We start from the raw sequence: 15,008 nt of genomic DNA, 5'->3' as shown, positions 1-15,008 counted from the left end.
CTTTCTGTGTTCTTTACGGCCAAGACGCATAAGCTGGGCGTTCCTTTTAGGACGATTGTGAGTGAACGAGGTACCTGGCAGAATGTGATCAGTAAGTTTTTAATGAGGCAGCTAAACTCGGTTGCAGTGAATGACCCGTTTAGAACTGAAAATTCCTCGTGTGTTACTCACTTTCTTCAAACGAACCCTTCGATTGGGTACATGTTCTCGGTTGATGTTGAGGACCTGTTTTATTCTATCCCTCACGGCGAATTGTTTTCATGTGTAAGACGTTGCATAGACGAGTGGTGTTGTTGCCTTCCGGAATGCCGCGGGAATGACTGTAGAAGCTTTTATGTCCCTTCTCGAGTTTTATGTCAAGGTCACCTTCATCAGTTTTAATGGAGATTTTTATGTCCAAAGACAAGGCATTTGCATAGGCTCTTGTGTCGCTCCTGTGTTGTGCAATTTGTTTTTATGTTCTATTGACTGTGCCTTGCACCAGCATTTTAATGGGGGCGAGGTTTTAAAAGTTTTTAGGTACGTTTTATTCTTTATTCTTTATTCATACATAACCCCGCTTTGCCCGGAGGCGTTACAGCAGGGGGGTTACAAACATGAAAAAAACACATCTTCATTTTTACTGCACACTTGCTCAGACATCAAACCATTCCACTCGTTAATGGTTTTCACAAAAAATGAATTCGCGTACAGGTTCGTCCTGGCCCGGTATGGCCTTATTTTGTGTATACGTTCAGATATGTACTCTGGCTGTTTTAGGTAAGTGTCTCTCTCAATTCCTGTTTTATTATGAAATATCTGATATAACAACTTCAAACGTAGTTTTTTTACGTCGTAGTGAAAGTGACTCCCAGTTTAATTCTTTTTTCATTTCGGTGCAACTGTGATTTCTTCCATACCGACTCGGGACAAACCTGGCTGCTCTGTTTTGAATTTTTCTAATTTATTAATCAAGCCTACTTGTGACGGGTCCCAAAGAGTACAAGCATATTCTAAAATTGGTCGAATACAGGTGAGGTAAGCCGTGTTCCTAAGCTGATAATCTGCACATCTCAAGTTCCTTTGGATATAGTTCAAAGCCACCGCAGCCTTAGCAACCACATAATCCACATGTGCATTCCAGGAACAATCGTGCGACAATAATACACCCAAATATTTGTACCTACATTTTCTATCTAAAATGTTTCCCTTTAAATAATAGTTAGCATTAATTAATTTTTCTTTGAAAAACACATATGGACGCACTTGTTAGTGTTTAAATTCATTTGCCACTTAAGACAACATTGATAAATACGTTCAAGGTCAGCCTGTAATTCACTGACATCATGTTCATTTCGAATTTTTCTGTAAATAACGCAATCATCTGCAAATAGCCGAATATTGGAGCCTATGCCCACATTAATGTCATTAATAAAAATGATAAATAATAGAGGCCCCAGCACAGACCCCTGGGGGACGCCGGATGCGACTTCAAGAAAACCCGATTTAATTGCCATTTAAAACAACACATTGGCGGCGTTGAAACAAGTAATTTTCAATCCAATTAAGAATTTTTTTGTCTATATTTAGCGCTCGTACTTTTCCAAGAAGCAGAGGATGGGAAACAGTGTCACGATTTTCTGATTATTTTAAAGCAACTAACAGCCGCTGCATATCATCCCATTGTTAACAATGTGTTAGCGGCCTTTTGCCGACTCGGGAAGGGATTGGTGTTCACACACGAGTTGCCGGTTCGCGGCTCCTTGCAGTTTTTAGACTTGAGCATTACTCTGCAGAGGTGTCACGCCTGTTGGCTTTATTCGCCTAGGTCTACAAAAGAATTGCTGCCATATGAGTCGGCGCATTCGAAAACTGTGAAAAGGGCTATAGCTAAACATTGCCTAGAGTCTGCACTTGCAAGGTCGTGCTCACACGTGATGCAGAAGGGTTTTCAAAACCAATTGGATTGACTGGCCTTGGCTGGTTTCCCTCGCACGGTCCTCATCGCCGTCGCCGAGTCGCTCCTCCAGAAGTTCAAGAGTGAACACCACGGTTCTGGGGTAGAGCAAGAGCGGAGAACGGTGATACCTGAGGTCGTACCGTATATGCACCGGGTGGCACACAACCTAAAGAAGGTTGCTAACAGACATGGCGTGCCAATTGTTTTTTCTGCGCCGCGGAAGCTGTCTCAGCTATGCCCACGTATCCTATCTGATGGGAGCAAGAAAGGTGGTTGCGGCAAGAAGCACGCCAAGTCATACAGAAAATGTGCCACCGGTGTTGTGTATGAATTTCCGCTATCTTGTGGCAAGACGTATGTCGGCCAGACGGGAAGGTGCGTGAATGAGCGTGCGCGGGAACACGAACTTTCACTAAAAGGTAAAGATGGGGCACATTTGCCGACCCACTGCAGTTCACATAAGTGTGAGCCGTGCTTGAATAAGATTCAGATTCTGGGTAGAAGCGGGGACACCACGGCTCGAGAGTTGTTGGAGGCATATCATATCAAAGCACGAGGTTCCATGTGTATCAGTGACACTTCATTATCTCTTTCGCAGGCAGAGCGCAAGTTCATAGATCACAGGTTGTGATTAGGGTGGTATGCGCATGCTGTGTGCGTAGTTTCCTGCGCATGTCTGTGCCTATATATTTGGTTGCACTGTCTCTTGAATAAACAGTCGAAAGTTTGCGCTCCCCTGGACCCCTTCCCTCGTTATTTCCTCGCGCAAGAAACAGCCATACTTTGTGGCTTGTACTTAGACATTGCATTGTAGTTGTGGGCTCAGTAGCACCCGCATGAAGCGGCTGCCCAGCGCACAGGGTCCAAAGTCAAGTGCCCAATCGAACTCTGCAACAGGACCCTGCACAACTTCATCATCTTTCTCCTCCTTCGCTTCAGCTCTTCGGCGTCCTTAGCTGGCCAAACCAAAACAGAATCATCACATGGGTAAAGCACATTGTGCACCATAGTGGAGACATTGTTTCCGAGCGCTGTGATAAAAATACCAGGCTCTTGCTCATCAATGAAACTGCTCATGCAAGCAAACACATCAAAGCACTTAATATAGGCTTCCAGATTGTTGTTTGATGGACAGAGCTGAGGTATATGTCCAATGCATAGTTGGCTGGCTTTTGCACTTGGCTCTGTGCCCAACATAGTGACTGAACTTCTACTCATACACAACTGCCATTGGTCACTATACCATCCTCACTGCCACCATTATATATGAAGGAGACAACAGGCAGAAGACAGTTTATTCAGTGGTAGCTTGCCACACCAAAAGAAATTTGAAAAAAGACCCACCCCCTTCATATCCCATTAAGTTTTAGAACAACACAGGTGCCATTGCTTGCATGCCTGCTTACAACACACACATCAGGCTCGTGGTGAGTATCTGAAGAACCTCATTGCTACATGCTCTGTCCATTTTCACTTATCACTTTTCGTTTTTCAATATAGGAGTTGATATATGAAGTCAGTGTCCTTATAGCGACTGAATTCTGGGCTCACTAGCCACATGCATTGACCTGCAAGTCAAAGATGCGCTTGAATTTTATTGTGCTTCACATCACTGCAGGTAGCAGCACAAGGTGCATTGTCATTTAATGTATGGCAGACGCTGTATCTTCTCACAGATAAATTTATTGTTGTCCTCTCCATGAAGAGTTCCAATGCACTTAAAAAGCACCGGGCTCAATGAACCACCTTCTGAAAATATTTCTCGAAGTATTGCTACTATTACCTGTGCAATCAGGTCGAGCCGTTTCCAAACCTGCCCATCCTCTACAGCAAAAAAAAAAAAACCAAGATCAAGACCACGAGTTGTGCTCTACCCATTACCACATTGCTTTGCCACATCACACTTTTCGTTAACATTAACGGACTCATTTGCCTATTTTTCATTTTATACACCCAAACTTTTAAAGCATTAGATGCTGGATGCCTTGTCTGGAATTAAGCATGTGTGCCTGGAGACCACCCACAAAGTGGCTTCTGACAGGGCTACCTGTCTTATATGTCTTATTTTATCATTTGTTTACCATGCTGCCAATTTACTGACACACCTTCATTCTTGCCTTCTTGCTGGACGAGCTTGTAAAAACAATAAATTTTGTATTTCATTCACAGTGTGTACGAAAAAAGTTGGTTTCCTCTATCTCATACCCTTGAGCTTCAAAATAGGATGTGACAGTCTTGTGTGCCTTAAAATAAAATGATATTCATATCCTTGCTTCCTCTGTGGCTTTGTTCAGGGCCGTACCCAGGGATTTTTTGGGGGGTGTTTGTGTGTAGAACGGCCAACTTTGGCAACATGTGGTCGCTGTGAAGGCATGCAAATATTTGACTATCACCCGAAAAGTTACTGAAAGAAAAAAAACCCGCATTTCCCCGAAGGGGAGTATGAGGAAGTGCGAAGCACGGGGTGATGCTATAGGGGGCGCGCGACTAAACTGCAGAGCCGAGCGAAGGAGACGGCAGCGACAGAGCACGCGCCAGCCGACCCACGGAGGTCTGGCCGTTTTTAAGTGCAAAGCACTTTTACTGATGATGATGATCTGTCTTCCGAACTCGTTCCAAAGAACCCGCAACGCGTTCAACTTGTTGGCGGCGTTGCGCACGCCCGAGATGGGGTTGTTGTCGAACCACAGTAGATCGCACACCGCGCAGCTATATCCGAAGCTGCGGTCCAGGAAGTCTCGCTTGAAGTTCGCGTCCGGCCGATCGAATTTGAGGGCCCGCGCTCGCTCACGCATCGCGCGTCCCCGCGCCAGATCGGCTTCGGGGTGCTCGGCTCGCTTCGCATGCTTTCGTTCGGCGTCTCGCCGCCGACCTTCATCACCACAGGCAATGCGGGGGGCGCGCGCAGCCACGGAGCGGAGGGCGGAGCGCGCGCAGTCACGTGGGGCGTGACGTCGCTGCGCCGTTGCTACAGACGCTCCTCTCCGCTCCTCGCGCCGTTGCTATGGGACGGCGGATTCAGGGTCGCTTATAAAGTGCATTCGCACTTAAAAATTTCGGGGGCTGTCAGAACCCCATCGATCCCTCCCCCCCCCCCCTTACTTACGGCCCTGGCTTTGTTGGTAGCAACAACTTGTAGGTTTGGGCGAGTCGGTTCATGATGCGAAAACTAGAAGCAGCGCGAAAAAAACGACGACAAAAATAGGAACACACACAACAGGACACAACAGGCTTTGTTGATGCCAGGGGCACATGCATAGTCCCTGTACTTCTCTAGCCATGTTGTGTGAAACACAGCAAAGAAAAACACTCTTCTTTATGGTAAACATTCATTCAAACAAGCCCAGTAGGGAGTAGAGATTAGGTGACAAATTGCTCACAGTGTTCTTTTCTATGCTAAACAGAGTTATGTGATTGTGTCAACAGAGAAACAGATAAATACCAGAGACCAAGGTGAGAAAGAATATTGCATCTACGCCCTCCTGAATATAATGATTTCCTTTTGTTATGACTAAATTCTCCGCTCATTTTTTTTTAGCATGTGTCTATGCTAAGCAATCTTCTGATACACAATAGTGCCAAAATATCCTGCGTCAAGTTAGGGCTGTGCTTGCTGGGTCACGTTTAGCAGGTGTCTTAATTAGTAGGCTGCATCTGCATGGGCTGGATTAAGCCATGCATTTCTTTATGAGGAAGAAATTGAACAGCACCATAAAGACAAGCTTGGGAGAAAATGATGCACACAATACATGTTCCGTTGCCTTCTCTCTATTTCATCTACAGCGCTGTTCGATTCCCTCCTAAAAAAAGCCGTATTGAGTAGTACACCTGCAGTGTGTGCCACCACGCACATTCCGAACAAGTGCTCCACACAAACCGTAGGGTATCTCATTTAAGAGTCTAGTATAAGCAGAAGCTCTCTGGTACAGTGTTGCGGAGTTGCCACTCCAGAATTGGAATGACTCCGGAATCATTCCACATTTTCGCGACCCCGGAATGGAATGTGAGGGGAATGGGGACAACGCTTGGAGGAATGGGAATCGAAGTAAGCACCTTTTGCATGGAATGGGAATGGAATGGCGTCTTTTTCCGAAAATAGAGCACGTTTTCATCTACGTGCTGTTTTTCAAACTTCAAACATTAGTAAGTCAGAGCCTTCATTTAACAATAAAGCAGTATTTTTAAAATGACTTGGTTGATTACAAGCACGGTACATTAATAGGCAATGCGCCTACTACAAACCGAGGCAGAAGTTAGTGTGCAAACAAATGTATTATCCCAGCAGATACCGAAGGGAGAAACAAATTATCCCTGCGCGTTAATTCCCATTGATACCCCAACACGAAAGTGGCGATACTCTCTGCACAGCCTGATCTTTATCTCACGAGCAGTTCAGTACCTGACACGCATAAATAACCTTTGTGACACGGAAGACATTGCATACCTGCGCACAGGCGTACACAGAAAGTTCTCCTCACCCCATCCATGATTGCGAGGCGCGCTTGACAAGCGTCAGTGCTGACGAGCAGTGTGGCGCAGTGTTCCGTATTCGATGCAAAGGCACAAGGTGCCCGAGCGGTGCACTGTTCCAACTAGTACCAGCAGATCTAGAGGGTTTTGTTCTCCATTAATTTCTCCATATTCACGACTGCTCCAGACGCGTGGAAACTGCTTAGTCTTCTTGAATACTACTTTTGTCAGTATAAAAGTATGCTATGGCGTCATTTAAGCACTAACACACTTAACCTTAAACAATATTAAAACATCACCATTTGTTCAAACATGCTGACCATGCAAATACTGCCCCTATCGGAATTAGTAGGGTGGTTGTGCTGCACGAGATATGTCACCATTCCTCGACGTTGGTAACGTGTTTTGCGTACTTTTGCAGTACTTAATGCATCAGATGACATCAGCGTTATGGGGCGTTCATTCTTAACTCGATAAAACTATCAAGATGCCTTTCCTACGTTGAGGAATTACAGGAATGGAATTGAACTGCCTGGCCATTCCCGGAGTGGGAATGGGCTCAGTTTCTTCATTCCGAGGAATTGAAAGGAATGGAATTGCGGCAAGTTCTGATTCCCCGGAATGGAAATGGAATGGATGCACCCATTCCGCAACACTGCTCTGGTACATATGCATGGGTTATAAAATAAAATAAACTGGATATGCATTGCCAGAAAGTTAAATGCATGCCAGAGATTCTAAAGCTGGGTAGAAAGATTTCAAGATGCAAAGTATATATATATGCAGGTGAGGTGGTGATGGGAACGATGTGGTTGGGGATCGAGGCCGTTCCGCCGTTCCAGCCTTTGGCTGTGCGATGGAAAAATGATGATGAGCAAGCGACAGTATGCACACTCAGGCGAGCGAGGTTAAGTTGACGGCCTGTGCACAGTGAAATGCACGAAGGAGGTCGATTAATTGTTAGGTCTATGGCGAAGTAAACTGTTACAGAATTTATGATATAATGATAAGTTCGCGAGACGACAACAATGTGCTAGGGCATGGGTCTCAAACTGACCCAGGGTTCCGTGAAGGACATACATCTTAGGGTTCCGCGAGCGGCCAGAACGAATACAACCCTCTCCCGTTTCAGTCCCATTCGCAACTAATTTATTTATTTAGACATGAAAATTTGCATTGCATTTGCATTTAACGATCGAAGCCATATCGTACGCCGCATCCGCACATCAGGCGTATGCGGTAGTGATGCAGAACTATCGGTAAATTCACTATCGATAGTATCGATAGTTCTTTTGAAACTATCGATAGTGTAAACAAACTATCGATAGTGCTACTATCGACAAACTATCGATAGTGCAATCGGTAGTACCATCGTTAATATTACTATAGCGATAATACTATATTACTGCCACGGGTGTTTATTGCTTTGTTTTGACGTATTCGGGTTTCGCCCACAAAGACTGTTAGCAACGTTTGACACAGACCGCGCCGTAATGTGTGAGAAGCTTCACGACTGTTTGAGATCATTCTGTTAAGATTACGCGTCGAACGCGAATAGTCAAGTTTATTCGAGAGCTTACGCGAGCAGCAGCGATAACGCTGGAAGGTTTGATGTATAAATGATGACGCGTTCCACCGATGATCAGATTACTCAACGGCTGACGACTGCTCCCGCCGCTATCAGTGCGCAGCATGTATCGCTTGTATTTTGAGTTTTGATTTTCTGAACAAAAGTTCGCCCAAATAAAGAGCTCCGTATTTCTCAGTCTTGCTGCAGCATTCTTCACCGTCACAACCACGTGACAATACTATCGATAGTGGTGTGAATCATGATGCGGTTGCTGGCTGGCCATATTGCCAAAATATTTGTGATAGCCTACTACCAGCTTCGCTTAATTTGTGAGCAATATTTGGCAGAGAAATTAATTATTTCCACTGTCAAACTGGCGGTATATGTCCATCAATAAATTCGTATCCAAAAACATCCAGTTACACCTCACAATTAACTTCTTGGTTATTTTTTTTTTTTTGAAATCATAAAATGCAATATCACTTTGAAGCCGCGCGGTACTACCACATGTAAAGGCTTCCTTTCCGCTACAGCTGAACAGTTTGACTTTATGATCATGTGTCAGCAAAGCACTCTGGTGAAGAACACAAGCATGTCCACTTTCTTGCCCTTCAGCCTGCTCCTCTGGCTCCTCTGTGTACCACGCGCGCGGAAAACCAAGTTTATTCTGCAGTGAGTCCGCGCTGTTGATTTTCTACTATCGATAGTACCATCGAATTTTTTACTATCGATAGCGCTATCGATAGTATTTTTCACCATCGATAGTTCGATAGTGACTCAGCTATCGATAGTATCGATAGTACCATCGATAGTTCTGCATCACTAGTATGCGGGCAGCGAGAGACCCGCGTAGTAGCAGAATTAAAGACTGGTCGTCTAGTACGTGCGTGCCATGAAACTTGCACGACTTATGCGGACCCGTGGTGAACGCGCGAGCGCTGGTAATTCATGCTCGTGAACAAGCATTTAGGCTTAGCTTTACGACCAGTGTATCGGTCGATGGCTGCTTCGCTGTGCTACAGGCATGCCTACTTTTTCGTTTTGGAAAAAATGAAACAGGCCTCTGTACGTCCGGCGCTTCGTTTGCGTCGCGGGGAGGGAATCGCAATTAAGTCTTTGTATTATCGGGAGTTCTACGTCAACGGCGATGGCCTTCGATATTAAAGAAAGAGAGGCCAACGCAGGCAGTGTTAATACTGTGGTTGCACGCGTAGATAGGCGTCATCCCCCCGGTTTCGATTGTCTTCATGCTCAAGAAAAAGTTAGGCGTTCCGCGGCCACTCTGCAAAAACCGTGTTGGGGTTCTCCAAAGCCAGAACTACGTTTGAGAACGCCTGTGCTAGGGGGTCCAAACCAGAATCTGCTTTTAACGACGAAACGCTGATATCGAATGAGAATGATGAATAAATATCCCTTACGACGTGATTTTGTGCGGATTCTAAGTGCTGCTGAGGTAGATCTGGTGAGGATTCCATAAGGGTGAGGGATATTCAAGTTTAAGTCTAACCAATGTTTTGTATGCGAGTAATATTACATGTTGAGGAGCACCGCGCAAGTGTTACGTTTCAGAAAACCAAAAGTTTTGCTTGTAGATGATGTGATGTTGGTCACATCCCAAGCAACGCTGGCCGACTGCCGACGTTTGGCTGATCACTGGCAAATAGCCGGCAGCCGACTTCACTGGCCACCAGGCATCCGAAAAGGGTCGGCCGGAGGTGCGCTGCCAGCTACGTCGGCACTAGATCTGCTGCACGATTCGCGCCACCATCGGTGGCCAAGTGAACGCCGAGCGCGCCAAACGCTTGTCGGCACTAGGTCGGCTGCACGATTCGCACCACCGTTGGTGGCCGAGTGAACGCCGAGCGCGCCAAACGCTTGTCGGGGCGACAAGTCGGCAACACGTCGTGCCGGCCTTGGTTGCCGGCAAAGAATTCGAACAGCGTGTATTATTTTAGGGCAGCATAAAATACATTGCAGGAAGTGTAAACAACTCCTACAGTGTGATTTTTTAAACATTACAAAAATCACCTGTGACACACAACATACTTTTGGTCCTTGAGCTGATTACACCAAGTGATAGAGATTATTTGTGCGAACAATCCAAATATATTATTGACTAAATAACAAAAATAACAGCGAGCCATTACATTCGTGCATGGTTTCTCCAAGCGTGCGTATCTCGATTTTTTCGAGACCATCATTCGCCAAGTGTGCGACAGTAAACTAGGCTTTTGTCGTTGTTCGATGCTTAAAACGAATTCTTACAAAAAAAAACGTGACCGAAGCAAACAGTGAATTTCTACCTCAAATTTGATGGCATAAATAATAAATCGTAAGATTTCATTCCAATTATAGCAAACTCAGTGGCTACAGTTAGTCAGTTGCAGTAGGTAAGGCAGTGTAATTTGAAGGTCATAAATGAACTTTATTTAGATAGGCGATTATTTATTTTGCTTTTTCATGCAAGTAATGTCACCCGCTTGCATTAAACCGAGCTCACATAATACATTTATGTCATTTCTGAACTAAAACGGCCATTAAAAACCATTCTGTATAACTTAAAAGAAGCATCGTCTGTATACAGACAACGTGAAGCATGAAAATTGTTGCGTGCTGCCCGAGCAGCGCTGCACCCAGTCTGTGGATAGAGAGACGCAATGTTTTGTTCTAACAGCTAGTCCTTTATTATGTAATTTGCGCAACGGAATGAGTAAACGTTCACATCTTTCGCTGATAGATAAGTCAGACAAACGGAAATACCATATATGCTATGTGAAAAAAACTCATCAAAAGGCGTGGCCGCAATGAAAGATTTTAGTACCAATACACGAATAATATATAAACAAGAAATATTCTTTCAAGACTGTTAGAACGAACACACAGCAGTGGCAATCCACTGAAGACTCGTGCTGTGGAGTGTGGAAAATAAAACGCAGAAGGTGGAAAAGTGCGGGAAAGAGCAAAGAGGAACCGCGCGCTGCTCTACAGTGTAGCTAGGGAGCGTGGAGTGAAAAACACACTTAAAAAAAGAAGCAAAATAACATGCGCTACTGCGGCCCGCGCCCCGGAAGCTCCCGGTGGGGAGAGGGAAACTTCTTTTTTTCCGCTGTTCTCCGGTTTTCTTTCTCAGCATTTTCTAGCGCCGCAAGGGCAGAATGGTGGAGCCGCCTCCTCTTTCGAAGAAGCCGCACATCTGCAGGCACGCCTAAAGCCGCCAAGAAAATGGGACACATGTCCGAAACAGCGCCACTAAAGACTTGCGTTTGTCAAAATTTACGCGTGTACGTCTAGGTAGTAACAAGTTTGAATTAAGCTAACGCGAATTTATCTTTTTCTTTAATGTGCAATGTAGTTACACCTTTATCTCTTACAGATAATAAGCTCATATTCCTCGATATGCCTATTTGAAAAGTTTCTGTTATCCCATCACTTTGCCAGAGGTCGCCTTGCATATGTTCGTGACATTCATCATTTTAGCACAGCATTTCAAATAAAAATGAACCCCTGTTTTTAATAAAAGACAAAGCAGGTACACCGTAACCTACATTATAAAGAAGTTAAAATAATCCCAACGATGCACTGCCTCAAGATACGTAATAATGCCAGTCAGAAATCGCATGGTGATCATTTTATACGTCTTGAAAATACTAAACAAAAAGATAAGCAAGCGAATATGATGCATGGAAATGCATGAGAAACATTCCGCGGATTTGTCTGATCTCCTGACTCATACGTATAAAAGAATGGCATAATGGAGCATTTGCGGCGGGTAACGCGCAACGCGCAACGCGCACTGCTGTTCTGTTGGAATGTTAATAAAATGTTTACTAGTTCCGTTATTTCACATAATGATAATTATCAATGGGAGCAACACGTGCTTAAAACTGGGCGCTGTAGCTTTATATTTCTATGATTCTATGGACGCTGTAGCTTTATATTTCAAGACGCGTTAGACAAATGCATAGCTAGTGCCTCGCGGTAATCTGCCGTCGTCGGTGCCTCGCATGCAAAACGAAAAAAAAAAGTAATAAAATTACATTGCTAATAGTAGACGCTTCACGTGCCGTTGACGATATGTGTGGCTGACTGTAGAGGCTGCGCAACGTAAGCGTACCGTACGTTTCTACACATATGAGAACTTAATTATCAAGTCCCTTGCTGACGCACCACATGGGACCAGGTGCACTGCTCGACACCGTTAGATTGATTTATATATTTGTCCAGCCTTACATCGGCTGCATAAAGTGATGAGGATTTGTCAGCAGAGCTCATCAATCTAACGCCGTTGTTATCGAAAGCAGAGCAAAATAACGCGACGTGGTGAAAAGTATTCGTCTGTGATCGAGTGACAAGTTGAACAGTGGTCAATTTTACTTTGAAGTTCAACATTTAGGTTTCGAGCTAACAAGCGCGAGCGCGTTTGGGCAGTATGTTGAGGAATAAGTCATGTAGTGTAGCTACAAACGCGATGACGGCCTTTGGTCAAACAAGGAAAACAGCAATGACCGTCAACCACAGACGTAAGGGAAACTTCCGGCTAAGGGATAACATCGAGTTTTGCTCTGAACTGACTGAAGTTAAGCTATTAATCGGATGCTGACTAGACATGCGATGGCCATAATGATGAGCGCATGCATTGACATCAATATGGAAGTTGGAGTTCTTCGGCGTTGTGAAGAATTATTCGATCGGAGAATATCGTTAAAATATTTTTATAACCTTGAGAAATCGCAAGATTTGAACACTCTGGAGATCAATGTATTTGCCACCAGGAAGTACATAACGGATAAGAAAGTGCAATCACGCGAATTTATGTTTAATGTGGCTTTACAATGGTCCATTGTGCCGCGGTATAGAATTGACTGAAATAGTTCGCAAATGGCACGTTGATTGTAACCGACCATATACATTACACCATCTATTAATAATAAACTTTATTGAAAATGAATTAAATCATTCTTTCTCCCATCGGAAAGGTTTTGGCTGCTTTACAGCGAGACCAAAAAAATATTAATTTTGTCACACGAATTGTGCGAAATAGAGTTCTCGCGGACTGTACAACTTTAATGGAAAATTTCAGATACTTGTTTCAGGGGCGCGAAAGCTCTAACTGATTACATGAAAAGCTGAATTGCGAAGTGATCTTAAAATCTGGCGATCTTGTAGCTTATTACACGTCCAATTGTCTAAGAATGACGTCGCATTTGCAGTTCTGCTCCAATCAATAACCCCAGCACTAAAGTTATATGCGAAAACTAGAAGCAGCGCGAAAAAAACGACGACAGAAATAGGAACACACACAACAGGACTAGCGCTGTCTAGACTAGCACTGCTTCTAGTTTTCGCATCATGAACCGACTCGCCCAAACCTACAAGTTGTTGCTAATAAAGTTATGTGTTTGCTGTGCCTCAGTTTTCCCGAATCCAGCCGAATATTTCTGATGTGCACATTAAGTATGTGAATAAGAAAAGGTACAATTGCGGAGATGGTTAGAATGCGGAATTTAAATGTCGAAATTTTTCACCTGTTTCGCAAGAAACTTCAGAACCTTTAGCGATCGGGCCGCCGAGAATCCTCCGCCGCATTGTCATGAGCACATTTCAAGCCTTATGATGACCTGTTATGATGAAGCACTTATATGCTCAATGTACAGTGGTACGACATAAGTGCTTTTCAAGTGTACCGAGCGTTTACGGTTTCTGCTCGAAGCTCGCGAGAAAATGTCCGCCTTTGCATGCATTAGACGCAAAGCATTTGGTTGAGCAACATCAATAAATGGGAATAAATGCGAGTACCGAGCAGAAATTTAATTGTGATCCTGATACTATAGCGCGCTAGGCTCTATTAAAATATGGATGATTTTGAACTGTCCACCGAACTGTCCACCGCTTTAGCATGGTCGTAAATATAAATACATGATTGATCTGATCGAGCCGCATGACAGAGGGAGGACATCAGATATAATGAAAACATTTGGAATATAGAATCGAATATCGTCATACTTGATTCGGTCTTCGGGAATAGCCCATATGCGTTAATACGAATATTTCAAAATATCATCTATGTCCAAATAAACACAAAATTAGCGTAAAAGTCGCTTTCAGAGCCAGAATTCGATAGTCCGCACACTCTGAAGAGTTTTAATATTTGTACTTGATGCTCAGTTTATGGTTTTCATGTTAATTTGTTTTAATGTTAGGGTGCCAACGATATTTTGTGTTAACAACGAAAACGGTGCAATTCAAATTCGATTCGCTTCTTGGGTGCATTAGCGCTGCCCTAGAGTGTTCAGGCATGTGCTTCAGTGGAAATTTCGCGCGCCTTTTTTTTTTCTCACCAGACACACGTGCGTTCCCCCGAAAAAAAAAAAGTGATAAGATGGGGTCTTGCGGTCTTGCTTTGGAGAGAGAGCGCACGCAGCATGCATCACATCCCTCTCCTAGAAAGAATGACAAGTCCTGAAAGGAGGAACGGAATGTGCCGAGGGCGGCGGGGCGTGCAAGCGGAGCGCCGGACCTCGGACCTCTCGCGGTTTTTTTTTCTTTGTCACCGCGCTGGGGAGGGAAGCGAGCTCCGTGGCGTGCGGGAGTTCCCTTCCCGCGAAATCGTAGCTCTTTCGAGCGAGGACGAGCTGAAACACTACGCAGAGGCGGGCATTGGGCAAGCACTCAGAAGCATTTCGTTTGCCTTGATCCTGGAGGCGCGCGGCCGTCTCCCGCTGCCGAGGATTTGACGCGAACTCGTAAGTGACATTCTATTTCCTTTTGTCTAGCGACAAAATCAAATTTTATTTGCGCAATTGATGCGTCAATCTGGTCGTCTCTTCTAGCGGGCAGATCAGAAATGTTCAGGCGAACGGTGGTTATATTTGTCCGTGGACTAGTGATGCAGAACTATCGGTAAATTGACTATCGATAGTATCGATAGTTCTTTTGAAACTATCGATAGTGTAAACAAACTATCGATAGTGCTACTATCGACAAACTATCGATAGTGCAATCGGTAGTACCATCGTTAATATTACTATA

This window comes from Rhipicephalus sanguineus, chromosome 6 (assembly GCF_013339695.2).
Source record: "Rhipicephalus sanguineus isolate Rsan-2018 chromosome 6, BIME_Rsan_1.4, whole genome shotgun sequence".
NCBI classification, from domain to species: domain Eukaryota; kingdom Metazoa; phylum Arthropoda; class Arachnida; order Ixodida; family Ixodidae; genus Rhipicephalus; species Rhipicephalus sanguineus.
Note: the sequence above shows the minus strand (reverse complement) of the source record.